Source organism: Helianthus annuus, chromosome 1, assembly GCF_002127325.2.
Source record: "Helianthus annuus cultivar XRQ/B chromosome 1, HanXRQr2.0-SUNRISE, whole genome shotgun sequence".
Taxonomy (NCBI): Eukaryota; Viridiplantae; Streptophyta; class Magnoliopsida; order Asterales; family Asteraceae; genus Helianthus; species Helianthus annuus.
The window spans coordinates 73,738,821-73,758,714 of NC_035433.2; the positions used below are offsets into that span (position 1 = coordinate 73,738,821).

Here is a 19,894-nt window from a genome sequence, read left to right on the forward strand (position 1 = left end):
CAGAGTTTTTCCTTCGGGTAGTCCTAAAAGTGTAGAGAAATTCAACTGTGCTTGTTCCGATGGAGCTGAGGGACCAGCTCCATGGCTTGGTGTTTGCACTGGTGGGGGTGTTTGTTGGACTATCCCAAGGTGGAGGTTGGAAGGTGGCTCCGTTTTTCGTTTGGGTGATTATCCTAGTGGGGGCTTGGAAAATGGGTCCAGTTGTGGTTTGGCTAACAACCCTGGATGCACTTCCAAAAATACTAGGAAAATCATTGTTTGTCTGCCCTTCTTGGATGATTTCGTTCCTTTGGCCCCTTTGGACGTGTGCTGTGTCCGAAACGAGTTCAAAGGAAGAAACTTCTCCATCCACTTGGTGTGAAGGGTTTTGTTCTGCCATTTTTTACGAGTGTTTTTCAAAAAGAAAAGAGATGAGATTGGTTTTGCAAAAAAGCGGATGACGTCAATGATGAAACACAGGTTAACACCAAGGTTAATCTGCCGGGTTGTTTCTCCTGTGGGTTCAATCTCTTATCTTACTCGCAGAAATGACCTGGATCCTGCAAAACAGCAACACCATTAGTCTCATTAAGAGGGGAATATGGGGGTTTCCCTCTTAACCAGGCTCCGGCGTGAGAATAGGTACTGTTCTGAGGGAGAATAAACAGTGTGTGTTGAGTGTGTGAGTATAGAGAGCCAAGATGATCAACGTGAATGATGAAGGGTCCTATTTATAGCCGGGGGGTGAAGAAGGGGGGAGCAGCTGTGCCAGCTGTGGTTGCGCGCCAGCTGTCCGACCAAGGGGAATATCCTCTTGGTCTCATCTGCCATAGTCGGTGTAGTGGTACACGTGGCGCGCTTACGTTTGTCCATGCTGGAAACCTTGTACTGGCGTTGTCAGCTCTGCCCCCTGATTTGTCGCAGGCCTATGTGGCGTTCTGCAACTGGTGACACGTGTTGTCCTTTTTGTCGGATGGAGCATCTTTGGTGCCACCTTGACGTCTTTCAGAAGTTTCTAGAAGCTTCTGGATTGCTTTTGCTGATGTAGGCGCCATGTATGATCGAAAAGTGGTGTGGTCCCTGCCATGTGGGCAGGGAATTGGAACCATACCTCTTCAACCATAAACCCCTTTCTTTGACCATATATATTGAAAGGTTAAGGAAGTCTATACTAGTCTGCTAAACACGACTCGTCAAATGTAAGACAAAAGTACTCAAAAGAAGATCGACTCACGTTTGTTTAATGTTTACTTGAACAAGTCATTAGTAGTAATGTTAGTTGGCCGCCTGCAGATTTAATACTAATAATAAACTGTTTCTACTTACATGCATTTTGACATTTTCTTATTGTAAAATTTAAATAATTACTTTGATTACAATTCTCCTTATAGTGAGTGTATTTTGACATTTTCTTTTAGTAAAATTTAAATAATTACTTTGATTACAATATCATAGTGGATTGTTTTGGTTGTGACTATTGACGTTTTCCGAACAAATTTTCTTTCCATGACATTTGATCTTTTTACATCTTCTAAATAAGGTGACAATTTTTGACACTTTGTTGGTACTGTGGGTGGGTTCGTAGTTTATCATGTTTAACCCGTTTGTTTTTATAACTAAAAATGATTGGGTATTTACGTCAATTAAAAAACACAAAAAATAAGCATAAGGTATCATAGTTTAAGCGTACTTTTTTACCTAAACATTTGTATATTGTTGTTGTAAATTTGTAATATAGAGTATTAGAATGTATATAAATAAAAGAAAAGAAAATAAAAGATTGGGTTAAAACGAAAACTTGTTTTGTGTTGAGGTTCATGTGACACGATTTTCAAATCCATTTCGTGTTTGGGGTTGATTTGTCATCCAGTAAACACGGCGCATTTAACATCCTTCAATAGCAAAAGTATCTATGACTTTTATATCAATATAAATAACATGTAATTAAAATGTTTGTAGCATTATTTTTTTGGTACTTCTTAATAGTTGAGTAACCTTTAAAAAAATCTTGGAAACTTCAATAATCTTAAATATGATATACACAAGTTTCTTATGAGAGCCATAAATACGATTTTGAGCAACCTCCTAGAAGTCCATAACATCCCTCAACATCAGTTCAAACATCAAAGGAATTGACTTACAAGCTATCTTAAATTGAAAGGTCGACGGTGATTTTGTACTTAAGATAACCCGTTAGATGATTAGAGAAAAAATTTGTCCAATAGCATTTGGGTATGTTAAAATAGGTCGAGTATAATCAAATCAATCAAACCACAATCACTTTTCGTCTATTCTTTATCATTTACATATAATTTTTTTAAAAAAAGAATTTACATAACACTAATTTATTTATTTTTCTAGAAAAGTTAAGAGGTAATACGCATTTGCATACACCTTGGATGACCTTTAATCCATTTAGTTTGCGCGGTACATTTGACTTGTTTATTAGTTACATAATATTTATATTTTCGTGATTCCATGAGAGAGAATGACTATGATAACTAGAAATGTAGAATTGTGATATGGAAGTCATGGTTTATTGATGGACACTTGGTACCAAAAGCACTTGCTTTTGGTTTGTGATGGGTGATTTGTACCTTCATGTATCAATTGCATGTGGGGCATTATTAATTATGAAAATGGTGTGTTGCAGCTTGGGAGATTGAGTAGTCCCAGTATGTGGGGTGGTATCATGTTACATGTCTTGTAGGCTAAGATCTCTCCAACTTAGAGATGTGGAGTGACCATCTTATATCACTCACAATAGCATCATCATCTCATTTTCTTTGAAGTGAAACTTTGATGGACCAATTGCATCTGTTCATATCATTAAGTGAAACTTTATTAGGTTGCAATTAATTAGGGAAAATTTATCGTTATTAATTAACCTAACATAACCGTTGTTTGATGAAAAATGAGCATGTAAGGTAACCTACTTTCTTATTTAATAATAATCTTTTAATAAACAATAGTTAATAATCTTTTAATAAACAATTGTTAATAATCTTTTAATAAACAATAAGTGTTTTTATGTTGTTTATGTAAGAAGATTCGTCTATTTTTCCTTCATAATAAAGTTAAATAAAACTCTTTTACCTTTCACTCTTTCTGAACAAAATTTACATAACTAATTACAAGAAAATGTATACAATACATACGACATATATATAACAGAATGCAAACCTCAATATCCTGAAGTAGGGATTGGATTGGTTTAGGCTATGTGACATGTACGGTTAGCTGATATAGAGTTCACTATTAGCCGATATAGAGTTCACTATTATACGTGAATGTCTTTCAAAATACAACAATCTACGTGACAGTTCATTGGATCCTCGACGAGCAATCATTAGGGTAGTGGCCCTTCTAGCACACATCTTTTTGGTTATCGAGGCACCCCGAATGATATGCAAGGGTGACCAAGAAACCACACGAGTTTAAACATATTACCAAGTAGATACTATCCTTAAACATGTGGCTCGTCACATCAAACTCTTGTTTTATAAAATAGAAGTGTATAAAATAAATCAGCGACTCATTTTATAGCTGAAAGTTGTTTTTAATATACACTTAAATTGTTTGCTATCAGTTAAAGACAGGGCCGGCCCTAGGGGTGGGCGGGGAGGACCACCGGCCATGGCCCGATTTTCGGAGGGCACACTATTTTTAGAAAAAAACTAATATAGGCCCACTTACAAAACTATTCTTATGCTTTAGATTAGTTATTAGCCCATTGACATTAGGTTTACACCTTTATTGAGCCCAATACTCAATTTCGTTAAGGCCTAAGGGCACGTTTTCTGAAGCTCGAATAGGGTACACGAATTCTCAGGGCCGGCCCTGGTTAAAGAAACCTATATTATCTTTAATAATAGCTAATAGGGGTAAGGTTCATGCGAGAACCACCCTTATTGCGAGAACCGCGATAACCAATGTGAACACAAAATAAAATCTAAAAAAAATCAAAAAAGCACTCAAAATTTTTTTTTTATTTTTTTTAATATTTTTTAACAAAAAATCGCTATATTTCGTTCCATAAAAAAAAAAAGAAAAAAAAAAACTTTTTTTTTCGAGTAACAGTTATCCATGCACATGTGCATATGTATCATTACTTCAACAAATTCGGTAATACATTATCAGGAATAGACAATTGCACTTTAATTTACAATACCATTAGTAATACACTACTTTTTACATTACCAATATTCAAAATGCACATGTGCATAATTAGGTATAACCATGATATAACGTGTTTTGGTACAAAAAGTTTGTGATTTTGAATGGAGAAGTAGACCCATATGCATGTTTTTTGGTTAGTTATATCTAGTGGTTGATGGTTTGGTTATAGTTGTCAATTTTTTATGTACTATGTTGATTGGATGGTATAAATGGTGTTTACATACATGTAATAAAGTGAAAATATTGTTAATGGTATTGTATTATGGATGGTAGGAGGTAATGGTATTGTATTATGGATGGTAGGAGGTAATGGTAGTGTATTATGGATGGTATGATAGATGAAAGGGAAAGTGTATTCAAAGTGGTGTACCAAAACACCTTATTTCATGTTGATACATATAATGCACATGTGCATTTCTAATATTGGTAATGTAAAAAGTAGTGTATTACATATGGTAGTGTAAATGAAAGTGCAATTGTCTAATATATGTGATGAATTACGGAATTTGTCAAAGAAATGACAGAAATGCACATGTGCATGCTTGTGTATTACGGATGGAATGATAAATGAAAGAGAAAGTAGTGTACCAAAACACCTTATTTCCTGTTGATACATATAGATGCACATGTGCATTTCTAACATTGGTAATGTAAAAGATAATGTATTACACGTAGTAGTGTAAATGAAAGTGCAATTGACTATTATTTGTAATGAATTACGGAATTTGACAAAGAAACGATACATATGCACATGTGCATGGATAACTGTTACTCGAGTTTTTTTTTTTTTTTTTTGAAATTTTTTTTAATTTTTTTTATTAACAAAATATAGCGATTTTTTCAAAAAAAAAATAGTAAAAAAATAAAAAAAAAAATTTTGGGTGTTTTTTAGATTTTTTTAGGAATTACTGTTTGTGTTCACACTGGTTCTCGCGGTTCTCGCAATAAGGGGTGGTTCCTAACGGATCTTTGTCCTAGCTAATAGTTGTTTTTAATATACAGTAAAATTGTTTGCTAACAGTTAAAGAAACATATATTTTCTTTAACGACAATTGTTATGACCAGACATGATCAACACAACAAACAGTTCAATATAAACGATAATTCAACTCAAAGTTGATCAACATAGATCACTAGCACATGCAACTCCGTTGATTAGCATGTCTCTCTTTTTAGTTTATTCGCCTTAGCTTCATTTTAATGTATTATAACTTGGCAAGTTTTTTTAGCAAAACAGTGTTAAAAAAAAGCAAACTCTATTAGCAAGATTAAATAATTTTAATCATGACGAAGTAAATCCATTAATTGTTAATGATATGTTTTATACAAAGTAATTATTTATTTAAAGTTATAAAATAACTTTTTAGCTGATTTTCCAACCTCTTTACTCTTATGACGTCCAAAACCTCATATATACAAAGGTGAACTCAATCCTTTTTCTAATTTTCATAGCTGCTTCAAAACTCAACCAGTATATAGCTTAAATTTAATTTTATTTTATCTAGAAAATGTAAGTTTCTATTTTATGTATTTTGGTTCTTGTACATTTGTACTGTATCATAATTAGTGACAAAACTACTTATGATTTAATCTTCTTATAGAAAATGGGCCAAATAATAAAAATTATACATGACTGTCGACTTAAATATATACTACCAATTAAAGGTTGAAAGTACATCAAAACATAATATAAATTCCAAGCTAAAGATTGTATAACTCACTTGGAGCTATAATTCTATAAAGCTAAGCACCTTTTAGTCTCTTATTCTCCTTAGATTAATTAATTTTTCTATAAAGCTAAGCACCTTTTAGTCTCTTATTCTCCTTAGATTAATTTTCAGAGAAAACGTGTTAGTGAATAATGATATTTAGCATATTATTAATTATTAATTAAATATATAATAAAGCTTTGCTACAAACAAAAGCTTGCTTTAGTGGTTGGGAGCTTTTTCATAAACTGTCTCTATTTTCGTAGATCCAAAACATAGTATAAAGATAATCAGCTTTTGAGTTGTTATTTGTTATATTTAACATGTTTAATAAATAGGTGATCTTCGGTTTGACGTGTTTAATCCGTTTAATTAAACACGTCACCCCACTAACTCTTTTATTACCATTTAACTCATTTACAACTTGATTATTACCCAACCAATCTATCAGCCCGTTAAACATGACATTTAGATAAATGAGTTGAACGAATCATGTTCAGATTACCCGATTTTAAGATTTTGCAGGTTTGTGTTGATGTTTTGAACACAAATAAACATGTGGACCATGTTTGAATTGAATGATTTAATCCGTCAACCTGATATGATAGAGTATTGATACCCTACACATGAGATTTTTTTAATCATTATTTTTCTTAATTTCCAATATTATGATGTATATTTATTAGTTAAGCTTATGATATTTATGCTTATCAATATATTTACAGTTATTAGTTCTTTCTTATTCAAGATATCTCAGATTTTTTTGAATTCTAAATTAAAAGCACAACTTTCATACTCAGGTTTTAGGTGATGCAACAAAAAGACATGGAAAACAAATTCTTTAAAAAAAAACAAAACTCAACTTCACAGAGAACTTATTGATGATATAACACTATTCTTATCCAATCCACAACACAACACAAAATACAAAATGTCATTAATTTCCCAAGGTTGAGACATCAAATTAAGTTGTATTATTCGTTACAACTATTTAGTAGTCACATATTCTAAATATTATTACCCATATCTTTAATAGTTATATGTGATCTATTAGTAGTAAATTTGATCATTTTAAATCATCTCAAGACAATGTCAAACATACAAACCTGGTTATAGATATGTTGTTGATTATTCAAAGAAAATATCAAGTAACTTAGTTATACAAAATCATAAATGTACTATCACATTATGTTCTTAATATAAATAGATATATGAATTATAATAAATTAAAGTTTATAATCTAATTTTTTAATCATAATGGTCATTAGCTAGATCATGGAAAACAAATCCTAATATTAAATTTGTTTGGTGGGCAAGATTTCTTTTCCTCAAAACCAATGAAGATTTGCAGTATTTTCGATTGGGCCCAATATTATTTGCAAAATTGCAAGTACAGTGCATTTGCTTGGATCATATCATCATATGGTGTGGTGGATTTCACCTAATCCACTTCTTATCTATAATTAAGGCCCAAAGTTAATGAGGGTACATTGGTACGTCTATAGTTTTTTTTTTCAACGGCAAATTTCTTTTATTCATGTCGGGTACGTCTATAGTTAACTAGGAATTTTGAATCCTGGTAAATTTGGGGATAATGGTAAATATTATGTTACTTGGGTTTACATTGTTTATTAAACCTACTTCCTATTTCCTATCTACTCTCATTTCCTTCCCACTTCTTGAAACAAGAAAAAACTCTAGAAGATGGAGACACAAATATATGTTTGGACACTGCTTTGCATATCATGCTTAGACCATGTCTAATGGATATGTGAGCATGAAATGCGCTCGACCACATCAGCACCACACCCAGGGAAACTGTGTCGTGGTTTCATGAGCAACACATGGTTCTTCCTGTCATGAGCCGGGCAATGAGCGTGAGAGTACCAGCTTGTTTCATTTTTTAATGCCTTGTCCAATAAGATGATGACAATGCACTATTTCTATTTTTTTTTTTTTTTTTTTGTTACAACTCACCATTTTCACTCGCCCCTCATTAAATTGATACACATCTTTAGTGAGTGCAAGAGAGGAACCATTTCTTAAACCTCTGATGAGAAAATCGTTGGTGAAAGCAGGGTTGTTTCACATTCACATAACTATCACAGATACCCTTAACTAAGGAAATTTACTATAGTTATTTTCAATAAATGACACAATATCACCACATTTCATTATCTTTCTATCGAGAGGCAGGATCCAACCCTGTTTTGTGAGTACCCAACGCACTCAATTTGGAAAAAAATAAGTGAGAACCTTATATGATTTGTAAAAGATTAGTGGTTTTATGGTTTGTGTCCGCATATGAGTCACGAAGCTAGAAGCTAAAAACTAAAAAAGTCATGTTCACCTTTTAATATTTATATATTGTTGGATTCATCCATATCTTTCTACTCTTAACTTTGCGAAAGAGTAATTAGCGTGTTGCAAAGGTTCTAAGTTATACGACCTTCTAAATACCACGAAATGGGAACTCAACATTGCATCTTCTTCTTTTGGCCACTATATGGGGGTTAATTTCATCGTATTTGTATAACTTATTTGTCCAAACTACTCGATCAATGGCGCCCATTGCATGCATTCATCCATATCGAATTTAAGATAGGAATATTGCCTGCATCTTAGGTATGGAACTTAGAATTATCAGAATCAGAAATAGCTGAAAAGTTGATGAACTTTCCATCTCATGAAATTTATAAAGATGCATAGATAGTAGTTTTATAATTCATCAAAGGCTCATACACTATACAACTCTTTTGACAATCCAAAGATTGGACTAAGTAGTAGACCATTCTTAGGATGTTTATGCCTTCTAAACAAGATTGTTGGGACAAAGATGGTTACACATTGTAAAATGTGTTCTTTATTCTAATAACAAAAAATATATCAACGTATGTACACATAGGTATGTCGGAAAGAAGGAAACGAATAGTATAGGGGCTAGTGTGTAATATGGTGGACTATATAAACACCATCTTTGTATAACCCTAATTTTTAGTACAAGACAATCTCAATACAATTCAACCCACAATTACTGTGTTTGTTCTCTTACTAGACAACATGGTATCAGAGCAGTGTTTCTAATCCTTTAAAACACTTTGCTCATCATCTACAATCTATCCCAACAAATCCAATCTCAAACCAAAACCAAAATCAAACTCTCAAAAAAACTATCATGTTCAATAGCTTCAGAAAATTCCGACATACAACACTGTCGGAGTCACCATCGATCCACTATACGAGACACCAGCCGCACCACAAACCACCATCAATCCACCACACACCACAAACCACACAACCTTCCCATTTCATAGGCTCAAGATTCAGCAGCCGCCTCAAACCCCGAACTCACAAATCCTTTCACCACGAACCCTTTCCAAACCCCTCACCACGAACTCTTTCCAAACAATTGTTCCTAACGAACCCTCTCACTCCACGAAGACTCAATCTTCGTCACATCCAGTTCCCACGAACCCTCATTCATTCTTCGTCACATCCAGTTCCCACGAACCCTCATTCTTCGTCACATCCAGTTCCTTTTAAAAAAAAATCTCAAAAAATCATATAGCTAAAAAAACCAAGCATACTTTCCTCTCAAAAAAAAATCGAAGCTCAAAAAACAAAGCTCAAACAAATCAAAGCTCAAAAAAATCATAGCTCAAAAAAATTTTAAACCAAACCTCTCGGTGAACCTTTTCAAGAACCTTGAACCTTCTCCGAACCATTCTTCACGAACCTTCAAACAAAACCCCAACACGAACATCTAGTCTTCGTCGCCCACGAATTTTTGATTCTTCCCACGAACATTCATTCCCACGAACATTCCTTTCTCCGGTCGCCGATGGCTCGACGAAGAGGAGAAGACAGGCTTAGTGTGCGAGGTCGCTATCTCTCCCGGCTTGACCTCTCGCCCTAAGTCGATCTTTCGATCCTTCCATTCGCTTCTGGGATTCGGTTCTGTTCGGCCCTTTGGATCTGTTGCTAGCCGGTTCCTCTTCTCGATTGCTTAGTAGGTCTGATATTGGTCGCGGCTATTGTTATAGTGCAGCTTGACTGATTCGAATCCTATTAACCTTTCATAGAGTTGGTTCCTCGGCTAGGTGTTCCTCGGTTCCTTAAAAAAAGGAAAAAATGGAAATCAACCATGGAAAAAACAGTTCTTGGATATTCGATTCTGGTGCCACTGACACCATGACATTTGAACTGTTAGACATACGGTCAATGTCCAATCCTCAAAAAACCTAAATCCATACTACAAACAACGAAACGATGCAAGTGAAAGGAGGAGGAACAATTGAGATTTCACCAACTATGAAATTATCAAATTGTCTTTATGTTCCATCATTATCGCACAAACTGCTCTCAATTAGCCATATTTCCAAAGAGTTAAATTGCATCGTACTAATGCATCCTACTTTCTGAGCGTATGTCTAAATTGTTCTCGTACCCCTGAACAAAACGGTGTTTCCGAGCGGAAAAATCGTATTATTCTTGAAATGAGTCGAGCCCTTTTAATCGAATCCCAGGTTCCTAAATCTTTCTGGCTGGAGGCAGTTGCAACCTCAGTGTGTCTCCTGAATCGGCTTCCCACAAAAGCTCTTAAATTTAAAACTCCCTTAGATTGTCTGTCTAAGTCTGCCAGTATTCCCCATCCTCTTACACTTGAACCTCGAATCTTCGGGTGTACGGCATTTGTCCACATACCCAAAATAAACCGGAACAAGCTTGTCCCATGTGCTGAGAAATGTGTATTTGTCGGCTATGGGATCGACCAAATAGGTTACCGGTGTTTATAATCTAAAAACTCATCAAATGTTCACCACAATGAACGTTGACTTTCTTGAAACAAAATACTTTTATGACACCCAACTTAGTGGTCAGGGGGAGAATGAATGTATACACACCCTGAGTTGGCTAACTCAACTTCCCTCATCTGAAGAAGTAACAATAGAAAATCATCACAATACTGCGGGTCCTTCAAACACAGCCACACAATTTGCGGAGCACAGCACCACTGAAGAAAGTCCATCCAACGTGATTCCTGAGGTAAGAAATACTAAGGACCTGGAGGTTTTACATTTTATAACCATGAGACAATAGGGGAACACATAGAACCGACAACAACAGAACCTACTCCACAGGCTGAACCAGATGTGGAACAGGGCGAACCAGACTTGGAAGAGGTTGAACAAGTCGTGGAACATGTGGAATCATGTAAGACCTTTAAAAACATTGGGTAATTTACTTGAAACATATATCACTTTATAAGTATCTTTTACCAAATATCCACAAAACGATAATTTACATGGATTTTAAATATTTTCAACAAAACTACTTCTACTTATTACACATAAGTTTCGTTTCAAAAGGACTATTATAATTGCGGAAGCTTTGACATTTGTGTGTTCGATCCTTTCGGGTACTTGATCATCATTCGCGATTCGCTACCATCACCTATAATTCAGAAATTTTTCAAAACATTAGTCATTGATGTTTATAATGTGTATTAACAAGTACAAAAGTCAAAACACATAAACGAACAACATTTTTCCAGCTCTATGTAGTGTTCACTGTACAATAGGAGTGTTCACTGTACAGTAGGGGTTTCACTGAATAATAGGAGTTTTCACTGTACAGTAGTAGTGTTCACTGAACAGTAGGGGTTTTCCCTGAATAGTAGGAGTTTCACTGTACATTAGAAGTGTTCACCGTAGAGTAGGAGTGTTCCAAATTATTCGACCCGTTTACATTAATGAGGTATAAAATGTATTAATAAGCTCAAAACTTCCATAAGAACCACATCTTATCATCCGTTTACAATACGACACATTAAACTAAAACTCAAGTGCCGATAATAAGGTACATATATCCTAATTTTTTCCGTTTTAACTTAATTAGGAACATTTATCACTTTAACTTACCAAAGTTTAATACTTTGGTGATTTTGACCCTTTTGATTTCACTAGCGAATCCATCGCCCTTTTTGAATCAAACATATAGTATCCGAGTCAATTTAACCCGGCGAACTTTTAAGTGGAATCCACCACTTTCTTCATTTCTATTTTCTCGACATTTCTACTTTTTCGTGTTTGGATACTACAAACGAAATCCTTCGTTTTTACTATGATCCAACTTTATAACGATTTAATTATCATTCCACAACTAAGCATAAAAGTACTAAAACAAGATATTACGAAGCGAATAGCTGCGTACCTTTTCAAAGCTTTCCTTTTAAGCGGTTATCCGACCCGCCTTGTCCACTTGATGATCCACCCAAATCACCTATAAAATTTGATTCGAATATATTGTTTAGAACTCATGGTTCAATATTCGATATCTCATACTCTTGTTTAATCAATTAAACGATTATTTCATACTTTTCAAATATTTCAATTCATTCAAGCATTTTATCGAACATCTAGTGTGCATACTTAGTATTCTAACATTGTCATGTTCATGATTAATAACTTTAACCTTGTTTAGGCATAGTTATTCGATTCATATATCAAGAACACTATAATCACACTATAATTTGCATCATAACCATCAATCAACAACCAATATCACAAGACTACATGAATTCTTCACAAAAACCCATATACCCTTATATGACAAGTAATGAAACTCTTGAATTATGAGACGAATAAATTAATTCATAGTCTAATACTTCTTCCTAGACTTGTATTCATCAAAATTTACCCATAACATCCATTAATTTACCACTAATTTCTGTTATGAGAATTCAAAATCATCCCAACATCATTATATATTGGACCATAAGATATTCCCAGAATATTTTCCTCCTGATTATTAGCCTATCATTATTTTGTTACCATGTTTAGTTTGATAGGTTTTCTATTTATTCTCTTGTTTGTTCTCTCTTTCAATATACGAAAATAATAAACAAAACCCTAAAGTTCCTTTGATCTCTAGAAATCTTCATGGTATCAGAGCGGTTGTAAAACCCTCGATACGGCTAACCTACAATGGCTGGAGAAGACAAACAAAAGGGTACCGAAGGCAATGCTGGTACCGCAACCGATCACAACTCACCTTATTATCTCCATCCCTTCGATTTCCCAAAACAGCTCCACGTAAACGATGTCCTCACGGACAACAATTACACCGATTGGTCACAGGAGATGACCAATTTTCTGTTCGCCAAAAGCAAAATAGATTTTGTTGATGGAACCCTCAAGAAACCAGAAACCACAGCGCCCGAATACAAGCCATGGATGCGATGCGATGCTATGATAAAAGGATGGCTTTCTGCGGCCATGGAGAAGAACATACGTGATAGTGTGAAATATGCTAGCACTTCAGCCGAGATTTGGTCAGATCTGCAGGAGAGATTCGGAAAAGAAAGTGCACCGAGAGGCTATGAATTGAAACAAAAGATAGCAGCAACCAGGCAAGACGGGGCCACGGTTTCTACGTACTACACGAAACTCCGATCTTTGTGGGATGAAGCGGGTCAGTTTTTTCCCCGTTGCACCTGCAACACGTGCACATGCGAAGTCGGTAAGAAAATTGTTGAACATATTGAAAAGGAGAGGTTGTATGAATTTCTTATGGGGCTCGATAGTGAATTTGCTGTTATAAAGACTCAAATCTTGGCTACTAAACCAACACCCACCTTGGGGGTTGCCTACCACATGGTAGCCGAAGATGAGAGGCAAAGGGCCATAAGTAATGAGAACCGAGCAGCCCCTGAATCAGCTGCCTTCAAGGCCTTTTAGAGGCGTGAAGGGACTTCTGGCCAACCGAAAGACAAGCAAAACAACAGGCAGAGAAAAGAGAGCAAGGAGAACGATTATTGCACCTTTTGTGAAAGGAATGGACACAAACGTGAAGGGTGTTTTAAGCTGATTGGATATCCGGACTGGTGGCCCGGAAAGAAAGAAGAAAAGGCTAAACCGAAGGCTGCTTGCGTTGAAACAAAATGCAGCCCCATACCCGGGATGAGCGATGAGCAATATCAAACGTTTCTGAAGTTTTTTTCAGGTTCTGGAACCAACGATACTGACGAGACAAAGCCGGAAGCAAACATGGCAGGTAATGGGAGCGATACCTTTATCGTGGACTCGGGTTGCACCGAATACATAACCCATCTGCTCGCTCTTCTCTTGAATAAGAAAAGGACTCCTAATGAGACGCTGGTTACCATACCAAATGGCAGCGCCATTCCGGTTGAGGGAAGGGGCGATCTGTCACTTCCAGGGGGAGTGAAACTAAGAGGAGCCCTTTACATACCAAATTTTAAATATAATCTTCTTTCGGTTAGCCGCTTGTGCAAGGATCTTAAATGCGCTATAACCTTTTTTCCTGACTTTTTTGTCATGCAGGGGTTACAAACGAGGAGCTTGATTGGAGCGGGTGAATGCCGAGGGGGATTGTATCACTTGAAGATGACCAAAGAAAATAGAAGAGCGATGATGGTAACGGCAGATACTTGGCATAAAAGACTGGGTCATGCTTCAGAAGGGAAACTCTCTAATGTCGATTTTTTGAAAAGTAATTCCATTAAACTTAGTAGTGATTTTTGTGATTCTTGTGCTAAGGCAAAACACGCCCGAACATCATTTCCTTCTAGTTCCATTAAAACTACTCATTGTTTTGAGCTTATTCATTGTGACATTTGGGGAGGTTATCAGATACCATCATACACACGGGCAAAATTTTTCCTTACCATAGTTGATGATTTCAGTAGATCCGTGTGGGTTTTCCTCATAAAGCACAAAAGTGATGCCAGCGAATGTTTGGTAAATTTTCATAAAATGATTCAAGTTCAATTTGAGAAAAGCATAAAAAGGATTAGGTGTGACAATGGTGGGGAATTCACATCTAATTTCATGATTGATTTTTATAACAAAAATGGAATTATTTTAGAAACCACTTGTCCACACACCCCTCAGCAAAATGGGGTTGTGGAAAGGAAGCATAGACATCTCCTCGAGACGGCACGAGCCCTAAGATTTGAAGCCAATGTTCCAAAAAGGTTTTGGGGAGAATGTATACTAACCGCTGCGTACTTAATAAACCGTCTCCCTTCCAAGGTTATCAAAAACAAGACCCCTTATGAATTGGTTTGGAACCAAAAGCCCAAGTACAAGAATTTAAGGGTTTTTGGTTGTTTAGCCTATCACATAAACAATAACACCAAGGGAGATAAGTTTGAAGTGAGGGGGAGACCTGGGGTATTTCTAGGGTATCCTGGAGGGACAAAGGGGTACAAAATCTATGATCTTGAGAGCAAAAAGATCGTCATTAGTAGAGACGTATTTTTCTGTGAAAACTACTTTCCTTTCAAGGCTGTGAAGCAAAATGAGGCCACTGTTGATGACGAGCCCATAAAAATCTTAAGTGGGTTAAGCTATGACATGCCCACTAAAGCCCAAATAGTCAATGAAGCTCAAGAAGATAATTTTGAGATGGAAGGCCCAACAAGCCCGCAAGAAAACTTCGAGCCCACTGTTGCCACAGATTCGGCCCAACCCACTGACACTGAACCAATTCCCAATTTTGATAATGTGACTGAATCAAACATCCCCGATGCTTCCGATCCGTCTGATGGAACTGAGCCTCGAGCCAAGAGAAACCGATCTCAACCTACACGCTTCAATGATTACATAGTGAAGCTTCCCCCTTCGGTCGACCATTCACAATCCGCATCCGATCAAGCAGCCTCTACGGTACACCCTATTTCACATTTTGTTTCATATAATAAATTCTCAAGTTCTCATAAAGCCTTCTTGTCGGCTATTGATTCTAATGATGAGCCAAGTTGTTTTGAGCAAGCTGCACAGGATGAACGGTGGAAGAAGGCTGTGCAGGAAGAGATCAAGGCCCTTGAAAGGAATGGGACTTGGACCTTAGAAGAGCTGCCACAAGGGAAACGAGCTATTGATTCAAAATGGATCTATAAAACAAAATATAAATCCAATGGGGAGATTGAGAGATTCAAGGCTAGGCTCGTAGCCAAGGGTTTCACACAAATGGAAGGGGTAGACTATCATGAGACGTTTGCTCCGGTGGCCAAACTTGTGACTGTTTGAACATTGCTTGCAGTTGCAACAAAGAAGGATTGGATTATTCATCAATTGGACGTGAATAATGCTTTTCTACATGGAGATCTTGACGAGGAAGTTTATATGAAGATTCCAAAAGGTTTTTCGAAGGAAAATGAAACACGTGTGTGCCGTCTCCGCAAATCTCTTTATGGCCTTAAACAGGCCTCCAGAAATTGGTACCATAAGTTCACAAAGTTCCTTCTCAAGTTAAATTTTTGCCAATCTAAGGCTGATCGTTCGTTGTTTACATTCCAAGATGGAGGTATTTTTAGTGCCATTCTCATTTATGTAGACGATGTAATTATCGTTGGAAATAATTTTGAACATATTCAAAGAACAAAGACGCAACTGGACGAAGAATTTAGCATCAAGGATCTTGGCCCCTTGAAGTATTTCCTTGGAATTGAGGTTGCAAAAACCTCGGATGGCTTGATCTTGAGTCAACGAAAGTACACGTTAGACATTCTAAAGGATAGTGGAATGTTGGGATGTCGACCTAGCACTTTTCCTTTTGATCAAGGCACTAAGCTCGACAAAGGTGAAGAGGAGGCTCGTATAGATGCCACTCAATATCGGCGCCTAGTAGGGAGGCTGTTGTACTTACAAGCCACTAGACCCGATATCACATATTCAGTTAATGTTCTAAGCCAGTTTGTTGCGGACCCAAGACGCAATCACATGGAAGCTGCCAATCGAGTTCTTCAGTATTTGAAAGGCACACCGGGTCAAGGCATCCTTCTCCCTCGTGAAGGACCTTTAACTTTGACCGCTTATTGTGACTCTGATTGGCTTGGGTGCCCGTACACAAGACGTTCAAGAACCGGGTATTTGCTTCTCTTAGGTGGTGGTGCTATTTCTTGGAAAACAAAGAAACAATCGGTTGTCTCCCGCTCCTCAGCTGAAGCGGAATACAGAGCCATGGCTTCCACGGTTAGTGAAATCCTTTGGGTGAGATGGCTTCTCAAAGATTTCCAAGTCAATATTACGGCTGCTACACCTTTGTTTTGTGACAACCAAGCTGCTCGTCACATTGCAAACAATCCTGTTTTTCATGAGCGTACAAAGCATGTTGAAATGGACTGTTACTTTGTTCGTGAACGTGTGGATTCGCAGGAAATTGTTCCTATGCAAATTGATAGTAAACTACAGATCGCAGATTTACTCACTAAGGGGCTCGGTACTCAACAACTCAATTCACTTCTTAACAAGATGGGCATTAAGGATCTATATGCTCCATCTTGAGGGGGAGTATTGGACCATAAGATATTCCCAGAATATTTTCCTCCTGATTATTAGCCTATCATTATTTTGTTACCATGTTTAGTTTGATAGGTTTTCTATTTATTCTCTTGTTTGTTCTCTCTTTCGATATACGAAAATAATAAACAAAACCCTAAAGTTCCTTTGATCTCTAGAAATCTTCATTATATCTAAAAATTTAACATACCTTGTGACCTACTAAGTATGAGGATCACAAATTCAGCCTTGATTCACCTTCAATTGGGTTTTATTTCTTGAATTTTGAGTGAATTTAGAGGAGTTAGGGTTTTGAAAGAATGAGAGTTCGTCCCTGGGTTTCTGATCGTTCTAGACACACACAAAGTGTGTGTCTTTGATTTTTATCCAGATTTTGAACAAAATATCTTTCAAAATTTACACAATTAGTCCCTCAAATTTCCAAGTTAATACAATGGTTATAATTCTTTGATTTCCCCATCTTTTAAATTAAGAATTTAACTAGGTTAATTATTCCTAGTTTCGATTCTCATTATTTTATGATTAATATTCCAACTTATGCATGTATAACAATATATATAGTTTAATAAATTTAGGGGTGTTACAGATCTACCCTCCTTAAAAGGATTTCGTCCTCGAAATCGGAATACGTACCGAATAAGGGAGGGTATAAGCGTTTCATTTCTTCTTCGGACTCCCAAGTGGTGTCTGATCCCTTCCGGTGTTCCCATTTGACTTTAACTTGATTAATTTCTTTATGCCTTAAGCTTTTGACCTTGCGATCAAGAATTTCGATAGGCTTTACGACATAATTCAATTTATCATCAACTTCAATGTCGTCATAGCTTACATAAGCTGTTTCATTAGCTAAGCACTTTCGTAAGTGTGAAACATGGAAAGTGTTGTGTATACTACTCAATTCTTACGGCAATTCGAGTCGGTATGCAACCTTACCTACCCGTTCCACGATTTTGAATGGTCCAATAAATCTTGGACTCAATTTTCCCCGTTTTCAAAATCAGATAACCCCTTTCCACGAAGATACTTTAAGCATAATCATATCACCAACCTGAAACTCGATTGGTCTTAGTCTTTTATCTGCGTAGGACTTTTGTCGATCTTGAGCAGCTTTTAAATGAGCCCGGATCACTTCAATATTTTCATTAGTAATCCTGACTACATCTTTATGGGCTAATTCTCGCGGACCCACTTCACCCCAACACACCAGGGTTCGACACTTTCTACCGTAGAGCATTTTATACGGGGCCATTCCAATACTAGAATGATAACTATTGTTATATGAAAACTCTGTTAGTGGTAGATAAACATCCCAACTACCACCAAGGTCGATAATACACGCACGCAGCATATCTTCGAGCGTCTGAATAGTTCTTTCACTCTGCCCATCGGTTTGCGGACAATATGCGGTACTAATGAATAATTTAGTACCCATTTCTTCTTGAAAATCGCGCCAAAAGCTTGAAGTAAAGCGCGTATCTCTATCTGATACAATAGACACCGGTACTCCATGCCGAGATATGATTTCATTTGTGTATACTTCCGAAATCTTCTCAGAAGTGTATGCTTCTCTAATTGTAATAAAATGAGCACTCTTGGTCAATCTGTCAACTACTACCCATATAGCATCAAATCCACGTGATGTTCTTGGTAATTTAGTTAACAGATCCATAGTAACGTGTTCCCACTTCCACACCGGAATGTCTAACGGTTGAAGTTTACCGTAGGGCTTCTGGTGTTCTGTTTTTACTTGTAAACAAGTTAAGCATTTTCCACATACTTCGTGATGTCTCGTTTCATTCTATGCCACCAATAATTTTGTTTCAAGTCTTTGTACATCTTGGTAGCTCCCGGATGAATAGAATAGCGGGACTTATGGGCTTCATCAAGAAGAAGAATTTTAACACTGCAAGTGTTTGGAACCCAGATTCGATCAAAACGGGTTTTCAATCCATTACTATTATCCTGCAAGTCTTTGAGCTGACCCACTATTCTTTCCTTTTTCACATTTTCTTCTTTTATAGCTTCAGTTTGCGCCTCCTTGATTCGTTCAAGTAACCCTGAGGTCACTATTAACTGCATCGACTGTACCCGAATATGTGAATATTCTTATTTCCTACTTAGTGCATCTGCAACTATGTTGGCTTTTCTGGGATGATAATGAATTTCACAGTCATAATCCTTCACCGTCTCTAACCAACGTCGTTGTCTCATATTTAACTCCTTTTGATCAAAGAAGTACTTGAGACTTTTATGGTCAGTGAAAATAGTACATTTCACACCATATAAATAATGCCTCCATATTTTTAAGGCAAAGACTACTGCCGCCAATTCCAGATCGTGTGTCGGATATTTCTTTTCGTGAATCTTTAATTGTCTTAAAGCATACGCGAACACCTTTCCTCGCTGCATATGTACACATCCGAGACCAAGCTGGGATGCATCTGAATAAATAACCATATCTTCAGTCACATCTGGTAACGTTAGCACAGGGGCACTGGTAAATTTTTTTAAGGGTACGGAAGGCATCTTCTTGTGCACTATCCCATACAAATTTCTCATCTTTACGGGTCAACTTAGTTAATGGAGTTGCAATTTTGGAGAAATCTTGTATAAATCTCCGATAATAACCCGCAAGACCTAGAATACTCCTAATCTCTGATGGATTCTTTGGAGGTTTCCATTTAGTCACAGCTTCTATTT

The 19,894-nt window shown here is 36.6% G+C and overlaps 1 long non-coding RNA gene across 1 annotated transcript; it reads right to left on the reverse strand.

Annotated features, from left to right (window-relative positions):
* Window positions 1-11,089: 11,089 nt before the first annotated feature.
* LOC118481896 lies at window positions 11,090-17,545 on the reverse strand. Its single transcript, XR_004866276.1, has 3 exons — window positions 17,385-17,545; window positions 12,081-12,149; window positions 11,090-11,321 (listed from the first exon to the last, which is right to left on the reverse strand). It is a non-coding gene; the product is annotated as an uncharacterized LOC118481896 (long non-coding RNA).
* Window positions 17,546-19,894: the final 2,349 nt, after the last annotated feature.